At 40.0% G+C, this 13,109-nt stretch overlaps 1 protein-coding gene across 13 annotated transcripts in view; it reads left to right on the top strand.

The window, feature by feature from the left end:
• The window catches only part of ENOX1 (ecto-NOX disulfide-thiol exchanger 1), a 358,275-nt gene that overhangs the window by 182,641 nt on the left and 162,525 nt on the right, over nucleotides 1–13,109 (top strand). The gene's annotated exons all lie outside the window — the stretch shown is intronic.

Here is a 13,109-nt window from a genome sequence, read left to right as displayed (position 1 = left end):
TTAGCCACTTGTTTCTCTGAGAGGCTGCAAAGTGCTATCAATTGTTGGTTTGGAAACAGCTCTGTGTTTATCAATTGTTGCTTTTATGAAAAAACATAATTATACATATTCTTGCTTCAATACATGTTTATTTTAAATCTGCTGAGAAAATTCAGGTGGAGGGAATGAAGTCTTCTACCTTGTTGAAAGAAACAAGTGTGATAGTCTGGGGTTTAGTCTATGAGATTATTTATAAGCAAAGACATCTAAATTATGTGTACTTTGCATTTAAATATATGCAACTCAACTGAAATAAAAGGAAGTCAATACTTTTCTCCGTCAGATTAGTGTATCTCTTCAAATTACAAAATATATAGGATACTGTACTTACTGTGTCAGACTGAGCTGCCAAAACAATGTCACTTGCCTAGCGTGGAAAGAAAAGTATGCTCCACATAATTTCTTTTTATGTCATTCTGTTCCACCCTCCAAACAGTTCTGGAGTGTGATAACATGTAGGATGTCAAGCACTATTGTTCATATTTTATCATGCTATCTCCTATAGATCAGTTATCAGCAAGCTGAGCTGCACAGCAGCTCTGGTTTCAAGGTCTCTTTTCACAGCGTGTCAAGTGCTAGCTGGTGGGACAGGACTTTGGCAGATCCACCACCGACTGTCGGGATGCACGTACATATGCAGCTGACTGCGTGGTGGTTGTACTGTGGAGAGTAAATTTCCAGTGGTATATAATTACAAAAAAAAAGATATTTCTATACAGATCTCTGGTACGGTGGCTTCAGGATTTGTCCTGTAGTACTGGTGTTATGAAGGCTTTTCCTTTTGGTGTTTGCTCAGAATAGTCAATCAAGGAATGTTGGAGGGAATGACATGACTCTTTTTCACATCAGGCAGAGATGGGAAGAACACCATGCATTGGCTTCTCGTGCTCTGTACAGCCTTCCAGGTGTAATCCAGGGCTGAACGTGATACGTAGAGATCTGAAAGTGTGGTGCCATAGCTTATTTAGAGTGAGCCCCTCTTCCCCTGCACACTGGCACAGACTCCAAACCAGCCAAGCGTGTTCTCGCTAGCTGGTCCTAGATCTGTAGAGCTCACGCCCGGGCACAGGGTGTTACTGGGGAGGACTTTCTGCTTTGAGAGTTGCATCTTCACTGACCTGAGGGAGCTCAGGTTTGCCCCAGGTGTGAAGGCTCCTTCTATATCCTCTGCCTTTTGCCTGAGAGGCGATGGGTAGGGAGGTTATTTAGTTTATTTTATTTTCTTCTTTAAGGTGCAGGATTCTTTTAAAAATGAAAAAATAACGCTTTTTCCTTATTTTAATATCTTGCTAAGAGTAGCAGTCTGAGCTTCTTCACCTGGCAGAGAGGCCCACTGTAATTCAATTTATAGACTGGTCAGTGCTGAAAATTTTTCCTATTTCTACAGATCACACATACTTAGTGACAGGAAAGTAGAATTTGATGCTTTGTATTTCCTTTCTGTAAGAGAGAAGTTTTGAAGAATAATTAAAGAAAGAAGGTAAAATATTTGCTTATAAATAATCTGAATTTTCAGTGACTTTCACAGTTATGGGGCAGTCTCCTAGACTTTGAAATGTGTGAATTAGAAATCTATTGTGCTATTACCCACAAGAGTAGTTTTTCTGCAAAGTACATGCTTAATCGAGTCCTCCTGGTGCAAGGCTCTTGAACTTCTCTGCAGCCCAGTTCAGCACAGGAACTGTCGGTGGGTCAGGAAATTGTTTTGCTTTACAGAGGATCGAGTGAAGACTAGGGCTGCCTTCTCCCCGTCCTCTTTCATCTTTCTTTCCCCCCCAATACCTAAATTGAGATTGATCATTTAGCAGAAAAAAATACCACTAAGAGCAATGAAGCGTAACTCAATACAATACTGAAAGCTGCTTAGCTGTCGTATCAGACTCAACTTACTCTTAAGCAAAGATTAGCGAGGATAACTTACGTACAACGTTGTAAATCTGCTTAGTGGTCTGTGACTCTTATGGGCAAATACTGCTTCCTAAACACAGCCTTTGAACATGTCGAGAGTCACCTTTTTGAATGACTTAAGTAGGAGCCAGATGATTTCAGCTGGGAAAGAACATAATGTTCAGCATACTAAAACATGGGAAGCCAAAAGATAACTCATCTTATACGTTAGTTAACTGTGTTATGGTCTATCTTAATATAGATATATGTTTCAAAAGGTTTTTATAACTATGAGTTACACCCCATAAAGTATTTGTTGTTATGAAGGTTCCTTTCCTGAAACAGTGATTGTTTCACCTTTTCCTAAAAAACCCTCACCAAACAGATAATGAATTATACACCCAAATATTCCCTCAAAACATACTTTTTGAAAGTTTATGATTTTTGTCTTCATTACTTTGATATTTTTGTAGCTCCTTAGTTGTATATGAAATATACATAATATACATAAAAGCAATCCAAGCAGAAACATGAAAATGTCCTTTTTCCCCCCTACACCTAAAAGCTCTGGACCTCATGAAGAACTGAGGTTGAATAAAAACCAGCATGTTTTGTTGCATGCATTTTTTAAATTTTACTTGTTAGTCTGGAAAAAAAAAAGGCAAACCAAAAGTGTGCAAAGGATCCAGCATATATAGAAATTTTTAAAAAATAAAAGCATAGTGTTCTAGGAGACATCCCAATACATCAAATGGGATATTTTTGCTATGTAATTATTCAGTTAAACTTCTTATTGTTTTAGTGTACTTAAATCTAAGTGAAAAGGGCATGGTAATGTTGCAAGGGGGAACGCAAAGCAACTGGTAAGCATAAGATTACGTGGGGGTTTTTAAAAATTATTTTTAAATGTCTGATGGTTGTTTTCTCCCTTTTTTCAAATTGATCCAAGTTCCAGGATGGTTTTTGCTGCAATCAAATCCATTAGGATTTTTCTGTGGTCCTGTTCAGGAAATCCCTGTCATCAGTGAAGCTTGTTTGGACAAGATTAACAATAGCTTTCTGGCATGAAACCTGATAGCAAACACTCTGGTTTTTTGTTTGGGATTGATGAAGGGCTGATAGGCCTATGCAGACCTTGGTCATCCTATTTACCTTTTACAAAAACTGACATAGTTTTAGCTTTCTTCCACTGCTCTAGTATTTCTCTGATAGTCTAAGATTAATTGAAAATCAATGTTGGTGGTTCAAAACTTCCTAAGCCAGCTTTTTGTACAAAAGTGCTGATACGGCTGCTGTTTAATACGCTTCCAAGCTTCTGACGGTAAAGAAAGTATTTATCGTAGCTGAGCATGAATTAAAACATCAAAGACGTTAAGTAAACTACACCTATGTATCATGGCAGGGGTGGGTCGAGGACAATGATGGAGGGATTTCGGGCATCTCCTAAGAATGCCACCAACAAGACCTCCCTGTAGAGTCATTGCAGGTTCACTTATCAAATGGTAACGCAGAGAAGAAAAGCTCAATCTAAGGAGACACTATATAGGGCAATAGAAACGGAAATGCTGACCATCAAAACAACACTTGAGTATCCAAATGGACCAGCACAAAACTAGAATAAAGAACTGCATTTGGCAGACAGACGTATTTGGTGTGAAAGGGTAAACATCAGAGGAGTTTCTTCTCACCCCCAAAGACAGAACGGATCTGTTTATTGAGCGTGTTTAGCTTTCCTGCACCTTTATTGGCATTTCTATCATTTCTGTCCAGCAAAGGACCAATGTCATTGCTGAGATTCCTCTTCAGCTTGCCATGCTTAGAAAGTTATTGTCCTTTGCATAATATTGATTTTTTTCCCTTCTTTTTTTCCTAATCATCAAATGTATATTAATTGCAATCCATTCCCCTTTGTTCCCTGCTGTAGATTATTATATTTTATAGCTATTTTTACTTCAGTAAGCCAGTGTGACGATTCGGGCAAGCATTCCTTTTTTCTCATTGTTAATGTTTTTTTTAGTCTCTGGTAAAATGTTCTTAAACAGGTCCCAGCTTTCATCTTTTTCCCAAATAAACTGTTTCTCCCAGCTGAATTTGCTCCTAATTGTTCTCTGGATTGCAAAATTAATCATTTTAAGGCACCAGGTATACTTGTTTTCATGTTATCCTGTTTGTGGATGAGAAACTTAATGAGCAAATGGTGTCATTCATAAAGCAGCAACTGCTAATTGTTAGTTCTGTGGTAAATTTTATGTTATCTTTCAAGATTAGGTATAACATAAAATTCCTGCAAGCTAAATGCAGTTCTTACTGAGTTCAAAAAATGTCCTTATGTAGATTTTTTTAAAATTTTTTTTGTATATTTCAAGGCAGCACAAAGCCTCCAGCGTATGCTATTGAAATTGAAGTCCTCCGTGGTAATTCAGATTTCTCTCCTGCACAGTATAAACAGATGCTTAAGGAATCCCTCGTCAGCATTTTCCTCAGTGCATTTGTGGTCTGGAACAGATATCACCCTGTTTATCTTGCACAGCCTTACTTCCAAAATATCCCAGGCTCTGTCTTCCTCCTTCCATCGCACCAGGACAGGCTGGGGGAAGACTCGGCCATTTCTGTCCAGCCAAAATTTCTCCATCCCGAGGGTTGTGGCCACAGCTTGGCTGTATTGCTCGGCCGGCCTGGGAAAATCTTTAATTTCCCCGGATTGTGGTCAGCGCGTAAAACCGCTTAATTCAAGAGATAGATACATCTGGTATTTGTCAGTCCAGCCTTCCAGAAAGTGTTAGGCTGATAAAGTGCTGGCCTTTACCGAGGGAAAACAAGAGATGAGTATAGAACCTTTCTAAGACATTACAGAAATACAGGATAATACGGGAAATATGGGATGTGTACACATATCCCCATGCCAGGGCTGCTCCGTAGGTGTCGGGAGGGTGGCGAGGCAGGCAGGGGCAATGTCCTCCCCGGCGAGGTCTCAGCCCTGCCATGCCCCAGCCAGGGCTGGCACCAGCAAGACCCAAGGCCAGGCAGAAAATCTGAATTTACTCCACTTTTCACTTGGATTTCGCACTAGGCCTAAGTGCAAATTTTATAAGAATGTCTTTTACTGTCATTTCTAAGATGGTAAAAGACCCTCAGTACAGTCCTCCAGATCCCAAAGTAGAGAAAGCTATTAGATATGTTATTATTTTAAATTTTAATCTGTTCTGATGTTCCTGAAATGCTCTGTCTGTAATGCCTTTTGTATTAATCATAATAAATATTTCATCCTTTCTGGAGAGGGCATGCTGATGTAATGTCTAAGTGAAAGAGGCAACTTGTCTCAGCTACTTTATGATACTTGCTAGACTTAAAATGAATATCAAGAAGTTCCAACAGAGATGTTGTGCGGATAATAAAGGCAAAAAAATGGATAAAGATACAAAATAATAACCACACGCAGCTATTTGCTTGCTTGCTGGTTTCCAATTTACAGAAAACAGAGCTCTCTTGTAGTGCAGCTGTACAAATTCCGTAGGTGCAGCAGTCCCTCTTAGAAAAGTACTGGGTTGGGGTGAGGAGGAAGAAGCAAGAGCCAAAAAAGCATGATAAACGTTTCAAAAGCAGACATTTGTTGACTTCTTGGATTTTTTTTTTTTCTATGCTGCTCTGTAAAGAATGGTCAACCTTAACAGGACTAAGTCAGTAGCTCCATGCCTGTGCCTGGCCTCTGAAAAAAAAGGCAAGCACACGTGCTCCAGAAGTTGAAGCACTGGCCTGAGGGACCTGAACATCTCCTGTCTCCCCACTGCCCATCTGACGATGGGTACAAGCTTGGGTGTTTGGCTCATTCCTAGCTTCCACATGCAACCAAGCGTATTTCAACAGGCTCTATCTCAGGTTTTGTCAACATGCTCGTATTGCAGTGAAGATAACTGTCTTGGCTAAAACTGTGCTATGATGATGCATCTTTTCAGTGGTAGGTGTCCTGTAGGGTGATGCACAGCGTTTATCTATCACCCTCCAAAATACCCAGATCAAGCTTCCCCGCTATAGCACAGATCTGCTGGTGTTCAAAGCTTGAGAAAGACTTTGGTGTAGCCTTCAGTAATGACATTTAAGGCTCTTGCATGCATCACCCTTCTGTAAAATCACTGAGCACTTCCCATTTAGAGCAATGCCTAGAATACGTGCCCTGGCTCCCCTCTCTGAGCCAGGCAGACTGGGACTGGCATGCACGCCTAAATAATTAATGGCTGTTTATCCAGGTACTAACAATGCTGTATGGTTTGTTTTTTAATTGCAGCCTGCAAAGAGTGTTTCTTGGCTTACTTCTTGGCTGAGAGTAGAGTGTGGCCAGAACAAGACAGAGAGAGAAGTACATATTTTAGAGCGCCAAATAGATTAAAACAAAGCGGTGCTCTTCCTCCTGACAGCTGAAAGCCACCCTTGTCCACAAACTGTGGGCATGCTTGCTTCTCATTATTAGCTGTCATTTGAAGGAGAAAATGAACATGAGAGCTAAACATCTGGGGAGAGATTGTTGAATGCACAACAGACAAACCCTACCAGAGCTCTGGGGTAGGAGCGTGCAGATTTAATGTGTGATGTTGGTTGTGAGAGCATTTTGTACATCTGGTTCAGTTCATGGGCTGGCTCCATTTGTGGAGGGGAGCCTTGGCTATTATTGTTTGGTCCCTCTGTCTTATTTTAGCTTCACATTACTCAATGTCTGATTATGTTGGACTATATTCACTGTTGCTGTTGAGAACGTTTTGGACAGCAGTGAAAAAATGCCAAGGATTATGTCCCTATCATTCTATCACCGCTTAGGAAACCTGTGAGAGTGAGCCAAGGCAGGCACTGGATGCTTTACAGAAGGAGGGGTGCCAGCCTAGAATAAATAAATAAATAACCAAACAAACAAATAAATAAAATTTGTCTCCCCTCTTCTCTCCCACCCTGACTGCCTGTATAACAAGCAGATGAACTGGGAGTCCTCAGATGCCTTGAGTGATGGCCCCGAGTCAGAAAAATTAGAAGAGGGAAAAAGAAATCTACTTTGATGCTATAGTCAGATGGAGGCTACGGAGGTGTCAAATTTGCAGACAGCTTAATAAATGTACAGCAGATAGCTCCCGCTAGCAGAGTTCGGGTGTGATGTCCTGACAAGAACTCCTCTGGCTGGTGGTGGTGGCAGCAGGGTGGGAATTCTGCAGATCCTGTGAATTTTGGCATCAGGGGTTAGAGCTGAGAGCATTCAGCAAAGCAGGATTTCTGTCCATGTTTTCTTTTCAAGTTTATCCAGCCTGTTTTACAGCTGTGATAACTTGTGGCACAGCGCAGTCCAAAAGCTGGTGTGGCAATATATATATATATATATAGGTATAACATCAGTTGTTCATGCTTATTATCTGAAATTGTGAGGTGCTGCTTTGAGAAGAATGGGTACGTGAATTTGGGGTTGTTATGTGAACCAAACAAAACCAGACAGAATATTTGGCACATAAAGAAGTACTATATTTCATTTCATTGTAATGTTTTCAATGGATCCAAAATTCTGTAACTATCCCAAATTCATACAGTGTCTTCAATGCTGCATATCATCTTTTTATCTTAAGTTTGTCTGGAAAAAGTATCTCCATTAACCAAATCGGAGGTGATTCAGGAATACTGATTATTTCACCAAGGTTAATATTACCTTATAATAAAACCTGTTCTTTATGGATTCACTTACTAAGGGCGATACTACTCACATATAGTAGATGATATTAAAATCTTCACAAATGTTTTTGTAAGTAACTAAAATTACCGTGACATTTACGGTATTCCCTTTCCTTAGATTAGGGAATAAAGCAGTTACTTAAATTACCTTCAAAGCAAAACTATAAAGATTTCCATTCAGGATTTACATTGAAAAAAAATGAAAACATAAAGTACCATTTTGGGTGGTATGACCGTGTTTTAACATCTCCCACGCCCAGTGCCATGTCACTGCAAAGGCTCACAAACTGAATGTGGAGGACACATCACTTTTTCTCCATCTCGTGCCTCTTTGCCCAGCTGCAGAGGTCTGCCACTCGGTGTCCAACTCTACGAGGAGCTTTGCAGAGGCAGTGGGGCTGGAGGGTGAGTGCAGGAGGCTGTAGCAGGCTATTAGTGGGTGCTTGAGGTTTTTTCCTCTCTTTTCCCCCTAGAAAATCCCTCTCCCTCTGCATCCTCCTCTTTGGGATATCAGTCTCTGAGCTCGCACCTCCTGGGACTCGCAGACCTGTCTTATCACCATCCGGCATCTTATTTTGACTCTGGCTCACAAAAGGCAGCCCATCCTCCCCATTCATCTCCAACAATGCCTCCTCACCTTCTTGGTCCTCCCAAGCAGGAGGAGGAAAAAAGATTTAGAAAAAAGAAATACAGAGAGACCTCCTCGAGGAGGAGCTGCGGTTGTTGCCAGGATTGGGTGTGAAAGTGGCAGCTACAGAAATGCAAGGAGATGCTTACCCTTCTCCACCAGCTTTGTAGCACCAAGGCATAGGATGAGACTACTCGGGTTAGAGTGGTCCATCCCCATCTTTTCAGGCATTGATAATGCTTATCAGGCAGCGATAAAGTAGGGGCCACCCCTGGGCAGTGCCTACCTGCCTGTGTCTGGAGCTCTACCTGGATCTCAGGAAAGGGTTTGGTTCACGGGAAACCCATTGACTCTATTCTGGTTCTTTCAATCTTTTTTTTCTGCTAGCCTCATGGAGTTATGAGGAGTTCCAAAAAAAATGAAAGAAAGCAAACTTATCTCTTGTACTTAACTCAGTGGCTGAACAAAAGTAGTGCAAAAGTACTGGAATACGTGCTGAGTAAAAGTACCCGTTGTGGTAACTATTCTGAGTATAGCTGCTCTTTCGTGACAACTCCTTTGAATTATTTCCATGTGGAACAGAGCAGCTCTGACAGCAGCTCTTTTTTAGAGGGAGGCAATTTCCCTCATATATGACTTGTCAGCTGCTAACTGTGGGTGTGTAAATATAGCTGAAATTTGGAAATAGTGCCGATCTGGCAGAGGGTTGGGCAGTTATTGTTTATGGCTGAATGGATGAGATTTACCAAGCTCAGTTTGATGGTAAACATTGCAGCGTAGGTACATTACCCAAGCTTGTGTTTGTGAAGCACCTCGGCGGTTTTATATTGATTTCAGTAATGCAGTTGTTCTTGAAACAGCTCTGCAAGTGGTGAATAAAGTATGTAATTTATATAATAACTGTAACAACATTCAGAAGCACCTCACTTTAATTTTACTCCAGTCTCATTGACCCTTCCTCCTCCCTTTGCTTTTATGGTTGTGTCCTCCCTCTCTCATCATTCTTACATCTCATTTGGGATTTCTCCTTCTCCCATTCCATCTTTCAGCTGAACTCCCACAGGACATGGGATCCTCCCTCCATACCTCCGGCATAGGTGACCTCATTTGTTCGGAGAGCCTCTGCTCTAATCTCGGCACTTTTAACTCACAAATGTATTTCTTCTTGCTTGTTTTGTCTTATGTCATCCGGTGCCATGGTTCTCGTTCGCATTCTCTCTCTTTCCGAGCACACTCCCTGCTCTGACTTACCTTGGCATGCTCTTGATGTGTCAGCTTGCAATTTCTGTCTCCACAAAGGGCTGGGGTCTGTGACAGGCCGGTCATCTTTCCCACAAAGGCAGTTGTTTCAAAAAAATTTTAAGTTCATGAAGCCTTAACTAAGGTCTTAAGAGCTTTTAAGGGGCTAAGGATGTGTCTTTCATTGCAAGCCTACCAAACATGCGAGTACTATAATTACATTTCTCAGCCTTCTGAGACCTTCCTCTTTGCCTGGAAGTTCTCTTCCTGAGAAATCACATTAAGGTTTTTCCTCCTTACTTTCAAGGTCTTATCTCCCTTTTGATCAGGATGTTTCTGAGATCTTGTCATCCACATAATCTGGAAAAAGTGCTAAAGAGCACAATGCACCTTTTCCATTGTAATCGCCATGTCTCAGTTTCCTAAAATTCAAATAAATCCACGTTTTATCCGTCATTGTATCTAAGTGTATCAAAATTGCAGAAGAACCTCCTCCTTTTTACAGGAGACCTTCAAGTCCTTTTATTGGTCAAATTTTCACTCCATCAGAGTATTGCAGAAGGTGCAGCAAACTCAGGGAATAATTGGTAAAAGAAATGGAGAAATCAGCAGAAGAGAACTCCCTGCTTCAAGAGCAGCTTGTTTTAGTTGTGTCTAATATGATCTCTAGGACAGAGGATTGTCTTTATTTGTGCTGTGTCTTTGCTGCATACAGCAGCAAGCTTATATTGAAACTTCAAGTTAGTAATTTAGCTTGAGTTGTCTGAAAGCTGGAATTTTGTATGTGTTCGCATTTCTTGCAGATGTCTGTCACACAGCAAATGTTGTTGGCTGACTGCCCTCAAAACACTGGGAAAAAAAAAAAAAAAGATCCTTGAAAAAGTGAAATACTAATGACTTAGAGCCACTTCATGTCTAATAGCTAGTGAGAGCACTTCTTGCTTCAAGGGAATGGGAACAATGAAACATGGAGTTTGCTTTGTGGTGGAAGGCTTTATGTTGTTTTTGAAGAAATACTTGCAAATTCCCCATTTGCTGGCTGGCTTTTTAAAAGGCAGTCAAATCATTGCGTGATGATGACAGAAGTGATTGCGTTATTCTAAGTTTGACTCAAAACATATATTGTGTTGGACAAAAAATAAGAAATTATTCAGAAAATATGCTCTAATATGCTCTGCTGGGTTTCAGTGTCTCCAGGGAGCTTCATTTTATGACTGTATCAGCTTGCCTTAAAGCCACAGAATATGTGATTCACAATTTCACCGTCCTATTAGTGCATGCTTCTGTTGGGAAAGTGAATCAATTTCTGGATCTGATGTTTGTATAAACAGCTTCCTTTTCCTTATAGTCTCAAGGGAAATCACGAAATGTCCAAAGCATAAAGGTACACAGAGGTATAGAAGAACTCCAGTGCTGAAAACTGAAAGTTAAGACATATCTAAACATTAGAGCTTTAATAAGAATTCAATGTGCCAATGTGCTGTCTCCCACTTACCACCTATTTGTACACCGTGTGCTTTGGTCACTGGGTGCAGTAACCAGGAAAGAACAAAAGACTTAGCAAATTAAATCTAAAGATTTCCACTCCTGCTGTAGAACAGATAGGCGTAATGTACCATTTCATTTTAAACCAAATTATGTACCAGGACATTCAGATACTTATTTCTGAAGTCATCAGTGTATAACCTCTGATATAATAAGAACTGAGATGCTTAAGTTCCAATTATGAATTTTGATGAAAAATCTTTACACAGAAAGCAGAGCTACCCAAACTAAACAGCTCTTAATTAATCTTTCCCCTCCTCCTGCCTTTCTTATTGTTCATTCAAGTGCACGTGTAAAATAAGGACTTGATCAAAAGTCCTTTGAAACGGATGATAATCTGTCAGCTGGCTTGGCTAGTGTTTGGACATCACCTGTATGTTTTGTCTTTATAATAAACACTTTAGAGATTTCTTGAGTGTTGATGGAGCACATGATATATAACAAGAAACTAAGAAAACTGAGTCTGTTCAGCCTTAGGAAAACAATTTTGAGGAAAGATCTAAATGTTATCTTAAGGATCTAAATGTTATCTGCAGCTGTCTAGTGGGGATATAAAGGAGATGAAAATAGACATTTCTTGTAAGGGGAAAATTGTGGGAGAGGGAATGGACACAAGTTGCAGCATGGGAAATCCCAGCTGGATATTAGGAAAATAAAAAAAATCACAGTAATGTAGTCAAGTGTTGGAGCAGGTTGCACAGAGAGGCTGTGAACTCGCCGTTCTTGGAGGTATTCAAACCTGACAGTCTGGAGCAACCAGATCTGAGCCGGCCACGCTTAGAGCGAGGGATTGCACCAAACAACTGCCAAAGGTGCCCTCCAGCCTGCGTTGTTTTGTGGTTCTATAAATTCTGTTCTTTTTATCTAGTTTGCTGTTTTCATCTAACTCTTAAATAAAGTTGAAATGTTCTGTGTGTTTTCAGAAACTACTGGGTTTGCTCTCATTTGCTTACACAAATGAGAAATGGAAAGGTTGTTAAAGAAAGGATTCAGTGAACTGCAAAATCATGTACTTTTGTCTGGAACCATGCATTTTATACATTTGGTTTATAATACCGGGTAGAAAATATGTGCTGGGAGCTCACTGCTTTTATGAGCTGAGATATCTGTATCCATGAATAATATATATTTGTGGTGTTTTCTTCTTCTTCTTCTTTTTTTTTTTTTTAATGAACAAAGCAAATAAAAGCATTCCGTGGTTGTTTGGAATATTAAAACATGCCTGCATTCACGCTGAAAATAAGCTCAAGTCTAATAAATGTTATTATTGCCACAGATAGATCTGCTTTTCCATATAAATATAAGCATCTCTTCTTGTTTGTTCTATTAATCTGCATCTTAGTGGAAATATGTCTTTTGCACAGCATGCTTTTGCAATACCTTTGCCACAGAAGATTTTCTTTGGCAATTTATTAAAGTCAGGACTTTCAAAAACTCTTTTGATAAAAACTGACAATTAAAACTGATGCTGTGTGAAATATAACAAAGTTTTAAACAATTTTCCAATTAAATATCCCAACTGAGCTTTTGCAAATTAAGAAGTTATACATTTCTATTTGAATTTTTTTTTTTTTTAATTTAAGCTAGAGAATTTACAAACTTTTTAAACAACTTCAACATGCAATATCTTATGAACTGAAATTCTCTTTGCAGTTCAACATAATATTATGGTCAATAAATTTGGCCTGATTTAGGCTGGTTAAACAAACTTTGCATGTCAGAATTTCTTACAGCATCAGAGGAAGATCCCTTATCCAACACGCAATGTTTTATAGCATATTACAGCAAAGGGTGGAATATGAATATGGAATATGTACACATGGAATATGAGCACTAGGTTTTATATGGATGTTGTGTTTTAACTCCGGCTGGCAGCTAAGTCCCACACCGCCACTCACTCCCTCCCCCCCCCCAGTAGGATGGGGGAGAGAATTGGAAGGGTAAAAGTGAGAAAACTCCTGGGCTGAGATAAAGACAGTTGAATAGGTAAAGCAAAATCTGTGTGCACAAGCAAAACCAGGAATTCATTCCCCACTTCCCACGGGCAGGCAGGAGTTCAGCATCTCCAGGA

Source organism: Buteo buteo, chromosome 14 (assembly GCF_964188355.1).
Source record: "Buteo buteo chromosome 14, bButBut1.hap1.1, whole genome shotgun sequence".
In the NCBI taxonomy this organism is placed as follows: Eukaryota; Metazoa; Chordata; class Aves; order Accipitriformes; family Accipitridae; genus Buteo; species Buteo buteo.
This window is presented reverse-complemented; position numbering and strand designations above follow the sequence as displayed.